The sequence below is a fragment of the Pinus tabuliformis genome, chromosome Q, assembly GCF_031772625.1.
Source record: "Pinus tabuliformis cultivar Carrire ecotype Pingquan chromosome Q, CPIR1, whole genome shotgun sequence".
Taxonomy (NCBI): Eukaryota; Viridiplantae; Streptophyta; class Pinopsida; order Pinales; family Pinaceae; genus Pinus; species Pinus tabuliformis.
This window is the reverse complement of record NC_142296.1, coordinates 795,517,656-795,542,551: the sequence shown is the minus strand read 5'-3', so window position 1 is coordinate 795,542,551 and position 24,896 is coordinate 795,517,656.

Below are 24,896 nucleotides of genomic sequence, written 5' to 3'. Positions count from 1 at the left end.
GTTTGACAGATGTTGTCTTGTGCAATGAAGGTATGATTCAGTGATTTCAGATATGTATTGGTTTACCTCTGAGAAGGCGTGTACATACGCATATATGTTTCTAAGTAGTCACGTATATACTCTGTGAAAGTTTAGAATCTGTACGTAGATGTTGGTAATGGGAAGTGTGTATATACGCGGATATCCTTTGTAAAAGTCGTGTATACATGCTATGGTTTTGCAATATGGGTTGTTGAAGATGTTTGATCAGTTTTGTTATGTTTTTTGTTTGTCGATCTGTCTCTCTCATAAGATTCTGTGTTTGACAATACTGATTGGGTTGATTTGGTTATGGAATGAAATGTTGATTAGTGATGATGCTATTTTATGCTGTTTTGTATCTGGTTCAGCAATTTGTGATGAATTCAGTATAAGATTCAGTGATCGATTCAGTGTTACAGTGATTCTGATTCAGGTATCAGTAATTTGAGATCTGTATGCAGGCCTTCAGGAGAAGTGCGTACATACGCGGTAAGATTCATAATAGTAGTGTATACATTCTAACGTATGTTTGATCAGGGATTGTAGTGACAACATTTGATTTCTGTGATGAACGGTATATGTTTTGGTATGCTTATGAGTGGTTGTGCATTGATATGATCTTCTAAGAATTGGCTTGATCTAGTTGCATTGGTTGACAAAGATTCAGTGATTGATTTGATGATTGAGTTGGTTCAATGATTGGATGAGTTGATTCAAAATTTGGTTTCAGAATTATTACTTGGTATTGGGCTTAATGTTAGAAGTGGGTCCGGTCTAGAAACATGATGAAATGTGGCCTACAAGTTTGATGTTTTGAGTTACATTAGGGGAATTTTGAGGTCTAAAATGGGCCTCCTAAGAAAATTACAACCAAAATAAACTTTATAAGAACCAATAGGATTCAAGATGATGATGTCAACCATGGGGGATGATTCACCATTTTTTGGAGTAAAAAAATAAAAAGATTAAAAATAATAAATTAATAAAATTACTTTTGCAACTCATATTTTCAACTTATTTCCCTAAGGTTTTACTCAAATTTTGAGTGGGAGCACTCGTTGGATGAAAAAATTAATTCCTCATCCAAGGAGTGCCCATGTTTCATACTTTCAATGGACCCTTCTACACGAAAAATGAGACATCCATGAAAAAACGTGATTGCAATCACGTTTTTTTTATGTATTTATAATTTTTATGTAGTAGGGTCCATTTAAAGTATGCAACATGGGTTTCCTTGGATGAGGAATTAAATTTTGAATCCAATGAGTGATTCCGCTCGAAATTTGAGTAAACCCATAGGGAGATAATTTGAAAAAATAGTTTTTTCTTTTTTCCCTCTAAGATTTGATGATGTCATCTAATCTTATTTTATTATTTCCACTATTATTTTATAATTTCCTTAGGAGGTCCATTTTAGACCTCAAAATTCCCCTAATGGGTGGATCCATTATGAAATATTATGAAATGTATTCCACAAGAGGTGCTGAGGGTTGGATTCTTCAGTGAGGAAGTCGAAGCTTCCTCCAGTAGTAGTTAGAGAATTTATACACAAGGTAGGAGCTCCCTTCTAGTAGGAGTCGGTAAAGGAGATCAGGGGGTTGGAGCTCCCTTCTAGTGGGTGCTGGAGAACGAGAGAAGGTTGTAGCCTTCTGCAGGTGGGTGCCTGTGTACTGGTATGAGTTTGCACTGGTACAAGATTGTAAGATGTTTTCCTTTATAATAAAATAAGAAGACAGAGACGGTGATTTTCTCCCACATTGGGTTTCCACCGGAAATCCCGATGTTCATGTGTGTTGATATGATCCCTGTGTGTTGATGACCTTTAAACTTCTTATTGCTCATCATTATTGTTTAATTAATGAATAATGAAGTAATGATGCATTGGTTAAAGATGAACTGATGATGAAATGTATGAAAATTTTGTTGACTGGATTTACGATGTTTTCCTTTACTAAAGTGGCATACATACGTTGATTTCCTGAATGACAATAGCGTACAGAAATTGAAATAAGAAATAAAAATATGAACTAATTTTAAAATACTCATTCACACCCACCCCCCCTCCCCCCCTCAATATTTTTCCCAACAAAAAAGGTTCAGATGCTAAATACTATAATGGTTGAATCTCGTTCTTATGAACCATTTTGATGCCTTCAATTTTTTTTAATATTTCATTGCATATCAATAATTCATGTTATATCAGTGGCACAATCATGTATTTCATAAGACATAATAGTTCAAACTAGAAATGCATTATACCTTGTTCATCACATTCATGAGCAACATTTAGTCTAGAATTGAAACACATGCTCATTAAAAAGATAGGCACCATTTCAATCCAGAAATGAAAACACATACATGCATTATCAGTTAGGAAAATACAGAAAGAGAACTTATCTTGTAATTTTTCAGGGCAACTGATTCTGGGACAATGACTCTCCACCCAACCATAGACAGTTGCAGCCAAGCTCACTTGCAATTGTCACCCACGATCTAGATTCTAGTGATTGGGGGGATTTCTCAAAGGATTGAACACCAACTTTCAGCTGAAATAGGGACTCCAGAGGACCTCATCCCTCCACCCCCTAGCCACTTAGCTATCCAATAATATACATGGAATCCAAAGGTCAACTGCCTCCACCCTCCAGCTACTCAATCGCAACAAATCAATGCATATATGGAATCCAGAGGCTTGTTGCCTCCATCCTACACACACAAGGAATCCAAAGACTTCTTCTCCACCCCAAGAGTGTCAAGGGAATCTTGAGAAGTAAGTATCCACCCTAAACATAGTGGTTCCACCCACTTTGGGGAATCTAGAACCCATTGTAAAATCACAACAAGAAAGGCTTCAGAGGTCCTCCCTCCACGAATCCAAGGACACAATCCGCCCCCCACACCATCAAGGGAATCCAGAGAAAACCATCTCCACCCTCTGGCTTTACAGGGACTCAAGAGATATTGTTCATCACCAAGGAGAGATTGTCTTCTTTCCATCCATGCCAACCGAACGTTGTCTTTGTCTTCTCTTCTCCTCATCAAATGCTTTATTTTCTCTTCCTTCTTGGCTCTGCTTCCTGTTGAATGTTGGTTGAATGGATTCTCCCCAAAAAAAAGAGTGAATGAGGGAATGATCATAGTGTCCATGAGGTCAAACCCCTCCTTTTCCTTTGTTGTTTTCCTTTCTACATAGGGATTGAATTCCTCGTCCTTGTTGCATTGCAAAAATGTCTAGTCTTCATAAATTTCTTGTCCTCTCTGTCTTGTCGTGATTCTCAAGCACATGGCATGTGTACTTCTCATTGTTGCCCATTTTAATTCAAGAACCATTCCATTTAAAACATACACCAATCAGCCTTTAATGGTTGTCCAAATAGTCCAGATTTCTTACATAAAGAAACCTTACATATCCCAAGCAAGCCACCTCCTCAACTATGGAATTTGTGTCCCTTTTGACTCAACCCTTTTAATATAGTTTGTGAAATATTTACATTGCATTTTCATGAGGAAACTTGGGTTGGGTTTTCAGATCCCTATGTGTCAGCGTCAGTGTCACTATGGTGTTTCTCCTTGGTGAACTTTGTGCCCCATATCTCTATGGGAAATCCTCGTTGCATACAAGGCACTGTTCAGTGGCTTGTCGATGCCACCTCCTCTGAAAAACTCCTGCCATAGTACATTAATCAACCTACAACCCCATGCATGGCCGACATGCCAGAACAACTCACAAAGTATGCTTGCTCCCCTGTCAATCCAACCTGTCACTAGTGTTGTTTGGGGCTTTGATGGAGATATGAAAATGTGTGTGCACTCGGTCACCGAATCCACCACTCCACTAGTACCATCGTGGACCAAAGCCATGATGGGATAGCGAATCCCACCTGGATCCCAAGATTAATTTTGGCCCTCGAGTTCCTCTGGTAAGCCATGGTCCCCGTTGAACTATGCTCCTGGCCACTGATGTCAACAGACACCTAACCCACTCCACTGGGTTCCAAATCAATACCTCTCGCCACCCAACCCCATGAGAGGGATGGAATGCAAGAACACCTATACACATAAAAAATCCACCATGTGAATGTTACACCTTGCGAAACTCCTACTGCCTCGTCTCACTGGCCTGGTCAACACATAATATTTCTCTACCTCTCTCTCTAATGTGCAGAGGTAACCTAATATTGCAAGCCCTATATATCTATGCCTAAAGAGGGTTTCTCTGATACTCCGACATGTCCTCCTCTTGTTGCCTCGTTAAGGATTTCAATTTTTCCCCAATGTGAGTCAGCTTGGCCACTAACTTGGCACAAACTATTCTCATGTCCTTTAGTGCATCATTCTGCTATAACAAGGTTTCTCGAACTATCTTGGCTTTCTTCTTCATTGCTATATGGTTGGCCTTAAGTTATTGTATTTTCTATTGGTATCTACCATCTGAAAACTCTGTCACTGCTCTAGATATGGTTGTGCCTCTTGGCACCTCATCAATGGATGGCTCTACAGGTACATGTCCTACTCTCTCCACCAATGTCTCAGCCTGAGCCATCATGGTGTTCTCCAATAGTCATGACTTCTAAGTCACATTAGGTATATCTAACTGCTCCTCACAACCACTAGTCTTATATGCTTCATGTTGAACCTCCTCCTCGGGCTCATTGTTAGAAAACACCTCTACGTAGTGGGCCTTTCCCTTAGGGTGCTTGGGCCCTGGGTCCCACAAATCCTGACAGATTAAGTAAATTTTCCTCCTCTGGAGATCCCTCCTGGTCTCATCATGTAACTATATGTGTCCCGTCCACTCCTTTTGAGGGGTCTAGTGTCCTTTCGATCGAGTCTCTCTACGAGCCTTTGCATGAACTTTGTGTATGACGTGATGCACGCATAACCCAAAGTGATTAGCCCATGAGACCACAACTGTGCATCTCCATCCAATTTTAAGGTGGCATACTTAATCATGTATGTCTCCCTCATGGGGTTTAGCTAGAAATAAGTGGCCATCTTCTGCACCCATGCTCTAGCAAATTGTTGGTGGGTCCATCAAAGCTGGGAAGTGTTATTTTTCTCGTTGCTTTTTCTTACCTCCCCTATATGGTGTAAATGGATTCACCCCCATGACATGCACACCTCTAGGGTCTTTGTCATAGGGATGAGGATGGCTTTGCTCTATCATCTTACCACTACTCAACTAGGCCAACATTTCGATTAGTTTCTCATTATTCCTGAGGATCTCATCCATGATTCCTTACCTACTCTTTCTTGGAATCACTAGAATGTATATAATTGCACCAATTATTTTGCATGCATGCCCAACTCTTTTATGATATTGTTGGCTTACCCACATCTAGCCAATATCATGCTTTGATACCGCTGTAATATTCCTAATGGAAAATTTAACAGTAGATAAAAAAAACAATGAACTTCGAAAAACAATAAAAAATAACCATAGCCACAAATTCAATACACAAAGATAACCAACTGAATAATATGAGCCATTATATTAATCATGGATCTTGAGTACATAAAATGAGATGGGACAATAAAATCTGGGCTTGTGAAGCACGCGGAGCAAAACCCCAAAAGATGTCTCTGGCCCAAGTGAAGTATGGCCCGGATGAGAATGTGCACTGCCCAATGAATAATTTGTTGAAGGTTGAATGAATGAGGATGGATAGCATGGAAAATGGCTGGATCACCCTAGAAATACACCCACCAATTCCTCTCCAAAAACCTAGAAAAACCTAACAAGGGTTTGACTCTAATCTGGAAGGTGCGAGAACCCACCAAATGTTGTGAATAACCCAGATGAATAGTGTATGCAGCGCTCTGCAAGAAATGGTGCTCTGGAAATGTCCTCCAACCAACCATTGTAAATTCCCCTAATATCCTAGCAAAAATCCTTCGTGGCAAACCCCTAACTCCTGCTCCAAAGATGAAATCCAACTCAACTCTCCAAGGGCATGTGCAAGCTCTTCCTAGGAGAACTCACATTGCAAAAGATGAAGAAATCAATCCCATGAATTCCCTTGTCTTTCACCCACAATATCCTCTAAAATTCCAGCCCTAAAATGTAGGAATAAACCCCTCAACTCTCGCTCCCAAAGACACTAAAGTTGGCCCAATTGATAAGCTAATTCATACTACCTCTACACCAAGGAAATGTGCACTACTAACTCGAAATGAAAAAATTAATGCCCTGTGGAAACCCTAGAATAGACTTCCCAAATTTCGGCTAAGGAGACACTCATAGTTCTTTGAACCGGCTAGATTCTGCCTAGAATCCCTTTTGCTCAACAACGCTCCAACCCTTGCATTTAACAACTCCAAGAGAGGTTAATTTATGAAGTGTATTGTTCAAAAGATAATCTGAAGTGCTCCCTCCTAGTCTTTAAATAAACTTGGCCCCATACACTCTCCTTGGTGGCCCCCACTTTGCCTCCAAAATCACACTCCCTCTCTAATGGTGCGCATTGCCTCCTTGGTGGCCCCGACTTTGCCTCCCAAAATCACACTTCTCTATCTAGTGGTGCACATGGCCTCCTTGTGGCCCCCACTTGAGCATGGGACCCATTTCACCCACATATCCTAACATTGTTGGCACAGCCCCAAGCATCTCCACTAACCTCATCAGATAGTAAATAAAAAATTGGGGACATTTCACCATCAATAAGCCATCATGGCCTTATCCTTGCCTTTGCTTTCTCATGGCTATGATATCATGATAAATTTTACAAAAGTGTCCTCAGACATGTAATTTTATTGATCATAGAAACGCGTTACATAATAGATGAGAGACAACATATAAAAAGCCTCTATACCCTCATCTTAACATGCCATGTCTCCTTGACCAACAACTCGAGGATGGCCACTATGACAAGGATGTGACAAGGCCTTTCTATCTTCCAAGGAATATGCTATGAACAAATATTCATAACTAAATATTAAATAAAATCATAAAAATAGCAATAATTATTAATTTGATTAATTAAATACCATGACATGACATTATTTTTCAAAGACATGACTTCTAAAAGAAACCTTGTGGCATGTCAACACCTATTAAGGTGAACTGTCCAAGGCATTGTAAACCATCATCAAAGTATTTGAATAATAGAATATATTATTTATACACATAAATGTGCCTACAATTGGAAGTTTCCAGTGAACAAGGGCATTAATGTTCGAGTGGTATCAGAGCATCGAATCCTCCTGCCTATGTCGGTTATTACACTGCGGTGACTACAACTAGTCCATTGTTCCTACCATCGTGTTCCCTCTCGAAGCTCAAACCCTTGTTCACTGTATGGCTCTGAATTCCCCAACCACATCAAGTTCGTGCTCCCCCGCCATCACCTATGCTCCTATGACTGTCGACACCCTGTCTGTGCGCTGCTCCATTTCCTTGTCATCAATCCTACAGCAAAACCCACTTCGCTGATGTACCTCTCTATCACGATTATGTTCCCTGCTCCACATTGTTCGTGCCTACAACACTCTGTTTTCATCGCTCCATAGTCGACATCTATCTCTCTTATCGTTACAAACCTTCGACGTCTAGCTAGTCAGCACAGCCAACGTTGTCTTCGATACGAAACGTTTTTTTATACGCCCATTGAATAACTCACAGTTGTTGAACTTCGTACCCTTAATAGAAATTGAATCAAAATCAAGTTGAATCAAACTCAACCCGTGACTTTGAGTATATATATATATATATATATATATATATATATATATATATATATATATATGGGAAAAGTATCGTAATTTTCATTATCAAGGAAAATTACATATTGTAAATGCCATAGGCATATGCAGAGTAAGTGACCGTAGTCATCTGTGGTCTGTTTAGATCTGAAGGAGTCTATACAAAAAACCCAAAGGAGGGTATGCTGCTTGTATCTGATCATATACATTATATATACATATATTCAAAAAATTTCAAAATGTCACCCATAGTGATTATTGTTCTATAGTCAATAGATCAAAACTGAAAAATAAGTTAGGGCCTGTCAACCCTCTGCAGATCCTGATCAATGTATGGTCTATGGAAGTACTGGTAGATCTGCTCTGGTTTGTGCTCACTGATCAACCATTCCCCTCTAGGATGATGCGTTGCCACTTTTGAAAGCCTATCCGCGAGTTCGTTGCGCTCCCTGTAGATATGAGCACATGAAATATGATCAAAATGAGTTTTTAAAAACAAAACATCATCCAATATGGTTCTGAGAGTATGAGCATGGCATATAGAAATGCAGTTGAACCAGTTAATAACAATCTTGGAGTCCCCAAAAACTTGTAAATGCCTGCAGTTTTTGTTTAATGCAAAGTATAAAAGATGACGAAGTGTAAGGAGCTCCGCAAAATTATTTGTGCCATCCCCCAACCCCATGCAAATATGGAAGATATGTGTCTCAGAAAAATGTAGGATAATTCCACCGCCACAACCCTGATCTTGTGTTGAACTGTCGAAGTAGGCCCAAGTGTGCGATTTATCTATGACCTTCAGAATGATGGTTCGAGCCGTGGCTACTAGTTCATCATCCGGAATTTCCATGTAACTATTGCATATCTTAGATATAATGAGTGGCCAAAATATTTGCTTTCCCCGAAATATGTTGTTGTTCTTGCTCATCCAAATGTGCCAGCACACCATTAATGGGAGATTTCGGGTTTTTGGATTAGGGGCTTCATACCACCAGTGGTTCCAAGCATTTAGTATACAATCACCATCCCAATGCATAGATAAATTTAGAGTATGTATCACCTGCTCCCAGACCTGCTGAGTTATAGGGCAGGAGAGAAAAAGATGGTGATTTGATTCCTCCTCCCCACGACATAAAACACACCATGAAGGTCCCTGAAAAGAGTGTTTCCTGAGATTTGTTCCGGATGGGGTCTTATCCATAATTATGTTCCACATCAGGAGACGAGTACGTGGCGGGCCTTTCAACTTCCATATCTAGCTCCACCAGCTTTCCAATGAGTTTGGTTTATGGCTAGCATGGATAATAGGATATCCCTCCTTTGGTGTATAAATCCCCTTCTGAGCCAGGCCCCAAATCAGTTCATCATCTGTGTCCCTAAGTCTCACATGGGATTCAATTAAAGCCACAGTGTATCTCCTCCACTCCATATGCCATTGGTCTAGTATATCAAGGGCCTCCACTGATAGCCACGCTTGCTGATATATAGATGTGTTTAATAAGTCCCCAATCTGTGCGATGGTTGCCACTCCACTATGATTAAGGAAATCAATCAAACCAAGAGAGAGATTGTGTAAGTTGCCGCATCCAATCCATGGATCAATCCCAATGTGAGCAGACATACCATTTCCTATCCGCCAAGTTAGACCACTTCTTATGATGGGAAGGGTGTGTATAATATCTCTCCAAATCACTGATATTCCTTTCCTTTTCTAGGCAGGTAACCATATCCAGTCCATAACTGTACGAGGCCAGATATATTTATATGTAACCACCTTCATCCAGAGGCTCTTGTGCTTCAGGAGAAGCCATCCTAGTTTAGCAAAAAGGTTTTTGAGGCCCCAGCCTCCCCATTTTTTGGGAGATGCAATTTTGTTCCATTTGACCCACGCATAGGGTTTCCCATCCTTCTGTCCCTTCCATAAGAAATGGAAATATACTCATTGAATCTTATGTAAGATGCCTTGGCAGATCCAAGCTAGAGACATCCAGAAGACCAGATTTGCTTCAAGAATAGATTTAATGAGCACCAGTCTACCAGCTCTGGACAGTAACTGATGGCTCCAATTTTTTAATCTTTTTTCCACCTTGGCGATCAACCAGGTCTAATCTGCGATTTTGTATCCATCTACTTTGATCCTGAAACCCAAGTACTTCAATCCATCCTCCATTATCAGCTTTTGGAAGGGGAAGTTATGATGTTCTTGACAGGTCCCATGTTGAGAACAAGCTGATAGAGAAATAGTGGATTTGGTCCTATTTATTTCCATCCCTGTTATGGCACAAAATAGTTGTAGCACTTTAGAGAGAGCATTGTTCTCCTGAATGCCTCCATCTAAGAATATCAGAATATCATCCACAAAAATAAGATGTGTAAGTGTGCATTTCTCTGTAATATTAAGGCCCTTGAGCCTCCCCGCTCTTTTTTCCGAAGCAATCAGCCTGCTTAGACCTTCCATTACAATAAGGAAAGGTAATGGGGAGACTGGACATCCCTGCCTGGTTCCTCGCTCCGCCTGAAAGGAATGGGAAGTTGATCCATTAATTAAGGTTCCAAAGGATACAGTAGTGATACAACACATGATCCATCTGATAAAGGCTAGTGGAAAGCCCAAGTGAGTAAGGATCATCCTAATAAATATTCAGATGACACTGTCGAAGGCCTTTGAGAGGTCAATTTTGAGCATAACCCCTATATGCTTCTTCTGATTGATGGAGTGTAAGGCCTCTTGTGCAGTACCTATGGCCTCATGTATTTGTCGATTATGTAGGAAGGCAAACTATTCAGAGGATATGTTGTCTGATAGAATCGGCTTGATGCAATTAGCAATGATCTTTGCAATAATTTTGTATAGGCAGTTACAGAGGGAAATGGGCTGGAAGTCGCTGAAGGATAGCGAGGAGTCTGTCTTGGGTATGAGGGCTATATAGGTGGATTTTATAGGTTCATACATTCTGCCTGATGAGAAGCATTCCTCGATCACATTGAGTAGGTCCGGGCCAATAATTTCCAAGAAGGTATGATAGAATTCCACGGACCAAACGTCCGGCCACAAACTTTTGTCCTTCTTAAACCACTTCAATATACCCTCCAGTTCCCCCATAGTTATAGGTTTGATGAGGTCCTCCTCCGAGTCTGGTTCCACAAATCTGGGATAATGCCCTGCAATGCAAATAATATCAGCAAGGGTTGTGCCTGGTGGGGCTTTGAAAAGTTGCTTGAAGTGAGTGTTCCCCAGCCTAGTGAGTTGATTATATTTATTAGCAACCAGGCCCTATTCAGTGGGCATCTTCCATATAGTATTGTTGGCTTTCCTTCCATTGGCATATTTATGAAAGAATTTAGTGTTGCCATCCCCAGCTTGTAACCAAATTGCTCTGCTTCTGAGTCTCCATGTTTCTTCCCATTCCAACAGAATCTTGGATTTCTGGGCTTCCAAGTCCACAAGGTGTAGTTTTGCTTCGATAGAGGTGTACCCTCTACCCTGTTCATCCGTTAGTGAGGCCAGCTGATTTTCAATGTCACAGAGGGTATGTTCCTCCCTGTCCTTTTTCCCCTTGGCCCAATCAATGGATAATCTCTTGAGATTGACCAGGTTGCGGCAGAAACCAATGACCTTCCTCTGATCATTTGGTAGGGGATGGGCTTTCCAAAAATCCATAACCAACCTGAGATATTCAGGGTCCTTTAACCAAGTCAAGTTAAACTTGAAAGGTTCCCCAGGTTTTTTAAAGGATTCAGCCACTTCCAGATAAATGGGGGAATGATCCGAGATCCCTCCAGTGCCCACCCACTGTCTGTAATTAGTGAGGGAAGTGAACAGGTCTTCATGAATAAGAAACCTATCAAGTCTCTAACCCAAAGCTGCTTCTCCGGTCCTTCTATTGTGCCAAGTTGGCATCTTCTTGTTCATAGGGACGTCAATAAGACTGTGTTGCTCCAGAAGTAATCCCAGTTGATCCGAGAGTGGATCCGACTATGAGTGGTGTCCCCGAGATTCTTCATGACCGATGGTGAAGTTAAGATCTCCCCCTATAATAGTGGAATGGTCTATCAAGGGGTTCTCTAGCATCTCCTGCCAAAATCCAGTCTACTAAGATTGGGTGCATAGATGTTCATAATACGTAGATTTCTTCCCAATTCAGTTGAAAAAATATCTATACCCAGGAATATATAGATATTCATATAATTGAAATGGAAAATACATATATGTTCAATCCCATTCGTAAGTAGATACCATTTTTGAATGTTCCAATTATTAATTCAATTACAGATATGGAAAACCCCTCCTCCTTGGGCCTGAAGTAAAAGGCCCTTCAGAAAAGCTATAAAGCCCTCTGGGAGGAGGGGGAGGGAGTGTGAACCTAAAACATCTAGAACATATCCCATGACCGCCCCAAGCAAAGGTGACCCTGATGGATTGAGGGTTTATCCCAAGCGCTAAACCCCCTAATCTCCCAGCAGCATCCAAAGCTTGGAATTTCCATCCTGGCATGATAATTTGGAAGGTTCTAACAATCAACTTAGATCTACCCAGGGTTTCTTGTAGAAAAATAATATCACAAGCCTCACTGCCCAAGACTCTCTTGAGAGCTAATTTTTTAGAGGGGCTAGCTAAACCCCTACAGTTGAAGGAGAGCCACTTCATGGGGGAACATTGCCAAGGGTGTCATATGCTCTAAGTACCCTTTCAATGGTGTTTTGTCTGCCCTGAGCAACATCTGCCCCAACAATCTTGATGGCTTTGGACATCTTGGAAGGCCTCCACCGGGAGGATTTGTGCTCGACTTGAGAGGGAGTGATGCCTAATCCAAGCGAATCAGGAGCCTGGTGGTAGGAGTGGAGGTTGTATGGATGAGAGCCTGAAGCAAAAAGGGGAAATAGGAATGCCTTGGAGCCCCAGTACTCGTATAGTCGGGGGGTTGGTGGAAAAAAAAGGCAACGGAGGATCAAGTGCACAAGTAATGGGCAAGGTAACCATACAAGGTGTAGATGCATATGATGCCAAAAAGAAATTTAAATGATTAACATTCATTGTAGAGGAAAAGGGAAAAGAAATTGTACTCTTTGTAGGAGAAGCCACCGCAACAGACCGGGATCTAGTCATAGGAGGGGAAATATGCGGCATCTGGGAAGCACAGGATGGTTGAACAGTGTCCCCAGCCACTTCCTTGGGACTATTCAGACCTATGGGTTGCTCGTCCACATTCGAGGGTTTATGTCTAGCGATGCTTTGTTCACTTTGATGCAGGAGGAACAGATGGCGGGAGTAGTGGGCAGTCTCTGTAAAGATGTCCAACCTTATGGCATCTCCGACACCTGAATGGAACACCTTCATAATCAAGATTTTGTCTTCGCGAGAGGTGCCTCCAATGTAGGGTTATCTTCTCCTCCAGGCTTTCTCCCAGGAAGTTTGTACACCCCTCCACCCTGCGGGGGTCCAGCGGGGCCGGGGGCCAGCGCCCCCGAAGCTAAAAACAGATGAAAATTTGCCTTGTAAAAGTATAGTAATTTCTAGTTAATTTGGGCCGTTCATTAGGCAGATGATCTGACGGTAGAACTTATGTTTAGTTTTGGGGTTTTTTTCCCTAGAAGGAAACCCCTCTCTTCATATGAGGGCATTGTATTGAGGCTGTGTAATAGATGTGTATTCTCTGAGCGAGAAGCAGAGAGGTGAGACTATGAGAGAAAACAGAGGATATTACAGCGGATCTGTTGTAGGTTGTGTCTCTTCATTTTGCTGGATAATAGAAAAGAAGGACTGGTTGTTCGGGGTGGACGTAGCCCAAACTAGGTGAACCACGTATATCTTTGTCTCTCTTGTTTTATGCGTTTTCTGTGTTTATATTTCTACAATATTTTATGTGTTCCATTGCTCCGTAATATATAATTTTCTAACAACTGGTATCAAAGCCGAAGGTCTATTTGAATGATAAACTCACAGGAAAGAAGGGTTCCTCATTTGAGTGGGAGCAATGGCGGAAGATGGTAAGTTTAGGGTCGAGAAATTTAACGGCCAAAACTTCTTGTTGTGGAAGATGCAGATGGAAGATTATCTGTATCAGAAAGATCTATACCTACCATTGGGCAGAAAAACAAAGATGCCGATGGGTATGACAAATGAAGAATGGAACCTTCTCAATAGAAAGGCACTCGGAACAGTACGGTTGTGCCTCGCAGCATCAATCGCCTTCAACATTACGAAGGAAACAACAACAGAGGGTTTGATTAAAGCGTTGGAGAAACTATATGAAAAACCCTTGGCCTCAAACAAGGTATTTCTTATGAAACGGTTATTTAATATGAAGATGTCGGAAGGTGGATCTGTTGCAGACCATTTAAATGATTTTAATATTGTTACAAGTCAGTTATGTTTTATAGGAGTAAACTTTGATGATGAAGTTAGAGCTCTATTATTCTTGTGCTCATTACCAGAAAGTTGGAATGGTTTAGTAATGGCCATTAGTAACTCTGTTTCTGGATCTAGTACTTTAAAGTTTGATGATGTTGTCGGCGCTATCCTTAGTGAGGAAATGCGACGGAAAAGCTCCGGTGAGACATCGGGTAATGCTTTGAGTGCAAAGTCTAGGGGAAGAAAAATGGAAAGAGGAAAGAGCTCAGGATATCGCAATAAATCAAGGAAAGGCAGATCCAAGTCCAAATCGGGGATAGTGTGCTAGAAATGCGGAAAGAAATGACACCTAAAGAAAGACTGTAGATCTCGGAAGGGAAAAGAAGGAGATGCACAGCAAGAAAACAATCATGAAGCAAATGTGACAGGTGAGGTGTTACAAGATGCTTTGATTCTTTCTTTCGAAATATCACTGATTCCTGGGTGGTAGATTCAGGGGCCTCATTCCATGCCACACCTGATAAGAAATACTTTCATGACTATGTTCAAGGAGATTTTGGACAAGTTCGTTTGGGTAATGATAAACCTTGTAAAATTGTTGGAATGGGTAAGGTTCTTGTAAAACAGCAGAATGGAAACCAATGGCTACTAAAGGAGGTAAGGCATGTTCCAGATCTAAAAAAAAATCTGATTTCAACAGGGCAGTTAGGTGGTGAAGGTTGTGTGACAACTTTCACAGATAAAGCTTGGAAGGTCACCAAAGGAGCCCTGGTAATAGCAAAAGGCGAAAAGGTCGGTAGATTGTATTTATGCAATGGTATTTCTAACTCTGTTAATGCTTTAACTTCCAAAGGAACAGATGCAGCGTTATGGCATCATAGGCTTGGACACATGAGTGAAAAGGGGATGAATATTCTTCACTCACGGAATTTGTTGCCGGATTTGAAGTATGTTGATTTGGACTTCTGTGAGAATTTCATTTATGGAAAACAGAAGAGAGTCAGATTTCTCAGAGTTGGGAAAGAAAAGAAAAGCGAAAAATTAGAGCTTGTGCATATAGATGTATGGGGACCTGCTCAGGTATCATCTCTCGGTGGCTCTCGTTATTATGTTACTTTTATTGATAATGCAACTAGAAAAACTTGGATTTATTGTATTAAGAATAAATCTTATGTATTCGATACTTTCAAAAAATGGAAAGCTTTGGTTGAGATTGAGACAGGGAATAAATTGAAGTGTCTTAGATCAGACAATGGAGGTGAATATTGCAGCAAAGAGTTTGATAGGTACTGTTCAGAGCATGGAATTTGCGTAGAGAAGACAGTTCCAAGAACACCACAAGAAAATGGTGTGTCAGAAAAAATGAACAGAACAATCATGGAGCGTGCAAGGTGCATGAGATTGCATGCAGGATTGCCTTACAGTTTTGGGCAGATGCTGTAGATACCGCTATTTATCTAATAAACAGAGGGCCTTCAAGTTCCTTGGATGGTGGTGTTCCAAAGGAAGCATGGACAGGTAAAAAGGTAAACTACTCTTTTTTAAAGCCTTTTGGTTGTGAGGCCTTTGTCCATATTGATAAAGAAAATAGAACAAAGCTTGAGGCAAAGTCAAAGAAATGTACCTTTATTGGATATGGTGTTAATGATTTTGGTTATCGCTTATATGATTACGAAAATCACAAAATCATTAGGAGCAGAGATGTAATATTCAATGAAAAGGTCTTGTATAAGAATCAGTTGCAGGAAAAGAAGCAGGAAAAGAAAACAAGGAATACGCAGTTCTTGATGAAATCACTGAAAAAGTAAAGGTGCCTGAAAATAATAATAATCAACAACCACCACAACAGCAACAAGCACCCCAAACACCTGAAAGTGGTGTTAGAAGATCTAGCAGGATAAGTAGACCCCCTGAACGATACTCTCCTTCATTATATTATTTATTGTTGACTGATTTTGGTGAACCCGAATGTTATGAAGAAGCAATGCAGGTTGAAAGCAGGAAGAAGTGGGAGGTAGCCATGGAAGAAGAGATGGACTCCTTAATGCATAACCAGACTTGGGACTTAGTCAGGTTTCTTGCAGGAAAAACTACATTGAAGAATAAATGGGTTTACAGGCTGAAGGAAGAAGATGGAGGAAAACATAGGTATAAAGCTATACTTGTGGTGAAGGGGTTTGCACAGAAGAAAGGTATTGATTTTGATGAAATATTTTCTCCTGTTGTTAAAATGACTTCAATCATAACTATTTTAAGTCTAGTAGCAATTGAAGATTTGCATCTTGAGCAGTTAGATGTAAAGACAACCTTTTTCCATGGGGATTTGGAGGAAGAGATATATATGCAGCAGCCACAAGGATATGAAGTGAAAGGGAAGGAGAAACTAGTGTGCAGGTTGAAGAAGAGCTTGTATGGCTTAAAACAGGCTCCAAGGCAGTGGTATCTAAAATTTGACAAGTTTATGTCTGAACAAGGTTATACTAGATGTCACTCTGATCATTTTGTTTATTTGAAAAAGCAAAATGATGGCAGTGATATTATATTGTTATTGTATGTAGATGACATGGTTGTTGCAGGGTCTAACATGCAGGAAATAAATGTGCTCAAAAGAAAACTGGCAAATTCATTTGCAATGAAGGATTTGGGAGCTGCAAAACAAATCCTTGGTATGAGAATCACTAGAGACAGGAAAAATAGCAAATTAACATTGTCTCAGAATGAGTACATACAAAAGGTGTTGAAAAGATTTAATATGCACAATGCAAAACCAGTTAGTACACATTTTGCTAGCCATTTCAAGCTTAGTAAGGAAATGTGTCCAAAGACCCAAGAAGACATGGATTATATGTCTAAAGTTCCATATGCATCAGCAGTTGGAAGCTTAATGTATGCAATGGTCTACACAAGGCTTGATATTTCACATGCAGTTGGATTTGTAAGTAGGTACATGAACAATCTAGGAAAGGAACATTGGATGGCAGTGAAATGGATTCTCAGATATTTGAAAAGGTATCAAAAATCAAGCATTATGCTTTGGTGGTTCAAACATTTCTCTACAGGGATATGTTGATGCAGATATGGCAGGTGACAGAGATAACAGGAGGAGCACTACAGGATATGTATTTACTGTTGGTGGAACAACTGTCAGTTGGGTTTCAAAAATCCAAAGTGTTGTTGCACTTTCAACAACAGAAGCAGAGTATGTTGTTGCTACAGAGGCTAGTAAAGAAATGATTTGGTTACTAAGGTTTATGGGTGAATTGGGTAAAGAGCATGATATGGGCACGTTATACAGTGATAGCCAAAGTGCCATTCATCTTGCAAAAAACTCAGCATTTCATTCCAAGACTAAACACATACAGCTCAAGTACCATTTCATACAATCAGTGTTGGAAGATGGAGAGTTGAAGCTGGAAAAGATACACACTAGCCATAATCCTGCAGATGCTAACAAAATTTGTAACCAGGGAGAAACTGAGAATATGCTCAGTTTCAATTGGTCTTCAAGGATGACGATGACGATGAGAAACAGCCAAGTCCAAAGAGGAGTCATTGTCCAGCAAATGAAGCAGCGATGGAGTTGCTACAATCATTCTCCAAGTGGGAGATTGTTGGATGTGGAGCATGATTATTCAGAGGTCTTTGTTTTAGCCAGATGTATACCCCAGGAAGTCTATACACCCCTCCACGCGGGGGGGACTTGTCCCCCCCGCGGGGGTCCGAGGGGGCCGATCCCCCCCGGCTGGGGGTTCAGGGGCAGCGCCCCCGAAGCTAAAAACATATGTAAAATTGCCTTGTAAAAGCATAGTAATTTCTAGTCAATCTGGGTCATTCATTAGGCAGATGATCTGACTGTATAACTTATGTTTAGTTTAGGGTTTTCTTGCCCTAGAAGGCAACCCCTCTCTTCATATGAGGGCATTGTATTGAGGTTTTGTAATAGATGTGTATTCTCTGAGCGAGAAGTAGAGAGGTGAGACTGTGGGAGAAAACAGAGGATATTACAGCGGATCTGTTGTAGGTTGTGTCTCTTCATTTTGCTGGATAATAGAAAGGAAGGACTGGTTGTTCGGGGTGGACGTAGCCCAAACTCGGTGAACCACGTATATATGTGTCTCTCTTGTTTTATGCGTTTTCTGTGTTTATATGTCTGCAATATTTTATGTGTTCCATTGCTCCGTAATATATAATTTTCTAACAGAATCCATATGTACCAGAATGTGAGTCATGGTCATATTCCTCGATATTTCATAGGACTGGTCATGTTCCAAATAGGTGCCCAACACATTGCCAATGCACTTGAATACAATCGGAGACCAGTATTGCATAGGTAGCCATGGTAAACGAACCCAGATCGGCCCAGCTCCCAGCGGCTCCCTCTCGGGGTCAAATAATGGATCCCATCTTTTCAGCAATACTAGGGCTAATTCAATATCCCAGAACCTAGAGAGTATCCAGTTTGTATACTCTTCCCTATGAAATCGAAGAGCAAACCAACCTCGCACGAGCACCAGAATGGTGGGCAATTCTTTGAGTAAAGTGCCCCAAATCTCCAAGTTCCAGAGACGAAATCTCTCCACAGTATAATGTCGCCCCTAATGCGGTCCACCATGACCTTTTCGGCTGTATCAGCAACTTCCCCCATCGAGAGGTCTTCTCCCAGAGAGAGGATGATATCCGTATCAACGGCCTTCAAAAACCTCCCTTTCTTAATTTTTTCCGACCTTCAGGCAGTCAGGTAATCTCGTAGGAGACCCCTGATGCCCTAGTTAACCGTCTACAGGGTGGAAGGGGTAGATTTAGGGTTTGGGACCGGCGTGCTGAAGCAGCTAAAACGGATATGGGTGCAGGGTGTAGGGCCGTTGGGATTAAGGGTGCTTCCGGACTGAGCAGGAAAAGGGTGGGTAGTAGCCCCAAGTGGAGGGATGTCAGAGGAGGAAGGGTTGCAAGGCGGGGCAGAGATGTGAGGTAGACGAGGCAACGACGTGTCGAATGTAGGGGATGGTTGCAGGTAGGTGTCAAGGAGGTTTAAGGTAGCTGGGGAGAGTGGAGATCAATCCAAGCCGAAGGCATCTTCAAGGTTGATAGAGGGCATAGGATGGGTCATATATGGCCTAGGTCAGTCCGGTGCAACGCGAGGTGCAGACAGATGTCGCAGGGATGAGCCAAGGAGCCGAAACCCGACACGACGTGATGGTGAGTCTATATAACCTCATGGGGATTGGGGTCCTTGGAATAATCAACCGCATCCATGTCCATTGCTAACTGATAGGGAGCAATTCAATGGAGGTTACAGTCTGCGAAAAGTGATAGGACCACAGTAACGGAACGCCTAGGAACCCGCAGGAAGGAGGTAGGCAAGACGGAGTCAGGCGAGCCGTGGAGGTTAGCCTTGACCGTCAAGGGCAGTGCAGCACCGCCTCAGAAACTCCATGTTCGCCAAGCATCAGAGCTTTGCTCGTGTAAGTCAAATGCATCTCATATATATATATATATATATATATATATATATATATATATATATATATATATATATAATTGGGTCTACTAAGAAAAAAAAGGACAAGATGGAGAGTAATAATGACAATAACAATTCCAAGAAATTCCAAGAGGAACTTGAAAAGATGCATCAACGTCTCAATAATTTCTAAAAGAAGTGAGAGGAACTCGGAAAAGGCCAATACAGGATAATTATTACTCCAGACCAAATAGAAAACAATATCAAAAAAATAGAGAACGTTGAGAAAATGTTGAGCTTGATGGGAATCCATCTTTTAATCCCTTAATCACACAAGAATCATCGCAAAGTCCCTAGACTCCAGAAGGCGAAGTTTTTCCAAGTCATGAATTTTCGTTGATGCACGCAGTCCCACAAATACCACATATACGGTTCTAAGGAAGTTAGTAGTATACAAAGTTTCCTGAGAAAGACCACCAAAAAATTAAAAGGGAATTACCTAAATACGATGGTAAGGACCATAGGGGTGCCATCGTGTGGATAAATAAAATGAAGGTCATTTTCTGAGCAAACCTGTCAATAGGTGAGCAAGAGAGGATCATGACTGCATCTAATAACTTGGAAGTTGAAGATGATTGGTTCATATGGTGATCCAACAAATGTGAGGCTCGTTCATTCATTTTGAAAAATGTGTGGATGTCCTGCTCAAAAAGTTCCATGACAAAGAATAAGACAATGTTTATGAAAAATTATTTCATCTCAAACAAAATGGGTATGTAAGTTAATACACCCACACGTGGGAAGTATTAGCTATAAGACAAAGCGGGTTCTTCGACGAAGAACTACTAAAAATGTATAAATGCGGGCTTAAAGAGAATATTCGAGAAGAATTAAAACTATATAAACCCAAAACCATTTAAGAAGCTAAACATGCAACAATAATTATTGAGCGAAATTATAAGCTCCATAAAACACCATATGCCAATAATGAAAAATCAAATAACTACTCAAAAGGAAAGTCAAGTAAGTCTTCTTCAGAAAAAACTCGTAAGTACATTACACCCTCAATGCATGAAGGAGGAAAACTACAGTCAAATTTCGAAAAGAAAAAAGATGGCAAATGTTGGATATGCAAAGATAAATATTCTCTAGGACACATGCACTACGAAAAAACTTTACAACTGCGAAGTAGAACAAGAAGAGAAATCTTCAGATAGTAACTCCAATGAAGAAATCAACGAAGGAAATGAGACTCCTAATCCAGATCCAAAGGAAGAAAATTATGTCGAGAATTTCTCTAGTAGCTATCACAGGGATAGCTCAACCACAAACATTAAAGCTTACAGGACATATTAAGAAGAAGAACATTATTGTGTTAATAGATTCATGGGAGTACACAAAATTTTATAGATGCCAATGTCGCAAAAAGGCTAAACATTTTTTCCTATCCTGTAGCAGATTTAAAAGTTATGGTGGCAGATGGGAAAAGAATAGATGGAGTGGAAAAGTGCCATAAAGTCAAAATGCAACTAAACAACTACGAAATTGAATCCAGTTTTTATACAGTTCCCTTAGGAGGTGTAGATGCCATCTTGGGCAAAGGCTAGGGATGTACTCTGCAAATCACCAAAAACAATTCATTAAGTTCAAAATGTATGGGAGAAAGTATAAGTTGTTCGGATTCCAAGCCCCTCCTACCCAAATCATTTTTGTTCAGTAAATGAAGAAACTTATTCGCAAAGGAGCTTCAGTTTTCGTCGCACAATGCCAACAGTTAGAGTTATTATCGATGGAAGGGACTCACCAACAGTCTGAAATTACATCCCTAATCCAAAAATATGACAAGGTATTTCAGGAATTGCTGATGAAATTACCTCCTGAAAGGAAAATCAAACATATCATTGAAGTCAAACCAGATTTGACACCGGTAAATGTAAAACCATATCACTACCCCCATCATCATAAAACAGAAATAAAAAGGTTGATACAAGATTTGTTAAAGTGTGGAGTCATTACGAAAAGCAGAAGTCCATATGCGGCTCCAATAGTGTTGGTTTGAAAGAAATATGGTATTTTCAATTATGTATAGATTATCTAGGACTAAACAAGATTACTATCAAACAAAAATTTCCCATTTCGTTTATTGATGAAATGTTAGATGAACTCCATGGCACAGAATATTTTTCAAAGTTAGATCTGAGATCAAGCTATTATCAAATCTGAGTACAACTAGAAGACATCGAAAAGGCTATATATTTAGGACTCACGGAGGACATTATGAGTTCAAAGTAATGCCATTTGGGCTAACAAATGCACCAGCGACCTTCCAAGCAACCATGATGAGCTCTTTCACCCATACTTATGGAATTTCGTATTGGTCTTCTTTGATGATATCCTTATCTACAGTAAAACTTGGAAGGAACATCCCAAACATTTAGAAGTAATTTTTGTATTAGAAATGAATCAATTTTATGAAAATTTATCAAATTGTACCTTCGAAGAGAAAGAAGTTGAATATTTAGGTCACATTATATGCATGGGTCAAATTCAACCTCAACAAGATTAAGGTTATTAAAGAATGGCCAAAACCCAAGAACATATCAAAACTTAGAGGATTTTTAGGGTTGACTGGATATTACATAAGATTCGTAAAGGATTACACACATTCGACTATGCCACTAACAAACTTGTTAAAAAATAATGCTTTCCAATGGAGTAACCCAGCAGATGAATGCTTCAAGAATCTTAAAAAAGCAAACGTCAACCACACCGGTACTAGTAACCTCATATTTCTCCAAACCATTCGTAGTCAAATGTGATGCTTCAAGGTTTGGAATTGGAGCAGTGTTAATGCAAGACAACCATCCTATAGGCTTCGAAAGCAGAAGCTTAACAAACGGAAAAGCTTGAAAGCAACTTACCAAAAGGAGATGCTTTCCATCATACATGCCTTAACTAAATGACGACAGTACCTGCTCGGAAGTAAGTTCTCAATTTGAACCGACCACAATAGTCTTCAATTCCTACTTCAACAAAAAACATTATCAACAGAACAACAAAAATGGATGGAGAAGCTTTCGGCATTCGACCTAGAAATATTGCACAAAAAGGGAAAGGAAAATGTCGTCATCGATGCACTCTCACAGAAAGATAATGACAACACAACATGCGCTGCCTTGGTAGTTGTTCCTAATTTGTTAGACAAAATACGAGTTGAATATGCCAAGGATTTGAACTGTGGTTCTATGATTGAAAATATCAGTCAATATGCCAACTTTGAATGGAAAAATGACATATTGTGGTACAAAGGTAGAATTTGTCTAACTCCATCCAAATTTAGAATAAAAAATCTAAAAGAATCTCACAGTTTTCCTAAAGTTGGACATGTTGGATTTTTCAAAACCTACTACAACATTCAGCAATCATTCTACTGGAAAGGCATAAGGAAATAAAAAAATATGTCGTTGAATGTGATATTTGTCAGACAAGTAAAAGTGAACATATTCCAACTCCTAGGGTACTACATCCATTACATATTCCAAATCAAAAATGGGAAGAAATATCGATGGATTTCATTACAGGACTACCTACATCTGATGGCAAGGACAAGATATTTTTCATAGTAGATAGACTTACCAAATATTCCCACTTCATAGCAATCGGGAATCAAGAACACTGACACAACCAAGTAAGTTGTGGAGGTCTTTTGTAAAAACATTTACAAACTACATGGTTTTCCGAAGGTTATTGTCAATGATAGAGACACAAAATTTAGAGGCAAATTTTGGAAGGATTTCTGCCACCAAGCGGGAATAACTCTCAATATGAGTTCAGCTTATCATCCCCAAACAGATGGTCAAATTGAAGTTGTAAATAAGTGTTTGGAAACATATCTCCGTTGTTTCGTCACCGACAAACAAAACAAATGGTCTCAGTGGCTACACCTAGTAAAATGGTGGTACAATTTTAAGGTTCAAGCAATAAGGAACCACTTAGAGGAAAACCAAAGAATTATTAACTTGTTAAAGGAAAATTTAACAATGGTACACAATAGAATGAAGCAACACGCTGACCAGCACTACACAGAACGAGAATTCGAAGGAGACTAAATTTTCATCATACTTCAACCTTATAAGCAGTTATCATTGAAACAACAAGGAAAAAATAAGTTAGCTCCTAAGTATTATGGGCCATACCAAATAATCAAAAAAATAAGTAGCGTAGCTTATGAATTGAAGCTCCCTAACAATTGTCGAATCCACAATGCATTTCATGTATCAAGTCTCAAAAAAGTATTGTGACAAAATCAAACAGCTCAAACGGATACACCTGAGACTGACGAAGAAGGATCATATTAAAACCCAAGGGCATACTTGCTACCAGAGAGAAAGTACTGTGATCTAAGACTATTAAAGAATATCTTATCAAATGGAAGAGAATGCCAAAAGAAGATTCATCATGGGAGACAGAACGTTTTCGTCAACAACACCCAACCTTACTTATGCTTTGAGGACAAAGCATTTTGAAGGGAGAGATATTGTTATGAATAAATATTCATAACTAAATATTAAATAAAATCTTAAAATCATAGAAATAGCAAAAGTTAATAATTTGATTAATTAAATACCATTAATTATGGGGTTTTCTTTTATTATATAGTTTAATTGTTTCTTGGATGGGGAGCTGAACGCTAGGGTTTGCAGAAAATGGCCGCCGACAGCTTGCCCTTTCGCCACCAGAATCGATCGGACAAAGGTCATCATCGTGCAGCTGAAGCAGATCAATCAAATCGGCAAGGAAGGTTACTTGCAGCTGGGGACTTGTTACCCTCTTATGGAAGAGGAGAGATCTATTGAAGATCTAGAACATGGTGCGGCAGATCGAGCTACTAAAGCACATAAGAGAATTGTCGCCACTCTACAGATGACTCTCCCCTCTCAATCCGTCGCAAACCTGACAGATTCGACTCTCTGGGGCTGCTGCAATGACAAAAACAAGGAAGCACGCTCAGAAGCAATGAGGAGGGCATATGAAATCATCGTTTTGGCATCTCTACAGGCATATAGTTATACGCTGGCACAGATCCATGGACAAGAGGCCCGCGGCGACCAACTTACAGAGGCAGATAGGATATGTGACATCAATCCAGAGGTAAGGGAGAGTAAACATATCTTATACCTTTTATGCACAACAGAATTTGGCAGTGTTGCTTTTGGCTGGATCTGGAATGGATCTGGGTTAACTCAACTTGTCATGGAAGCTGGCATTATCGGTAGATCCGATATCATACAACGCAGACACACAGAGAACGAAAATACATGCGATATGCAGATCTGGGTGACCACAAAGGCCATGATACCCCAC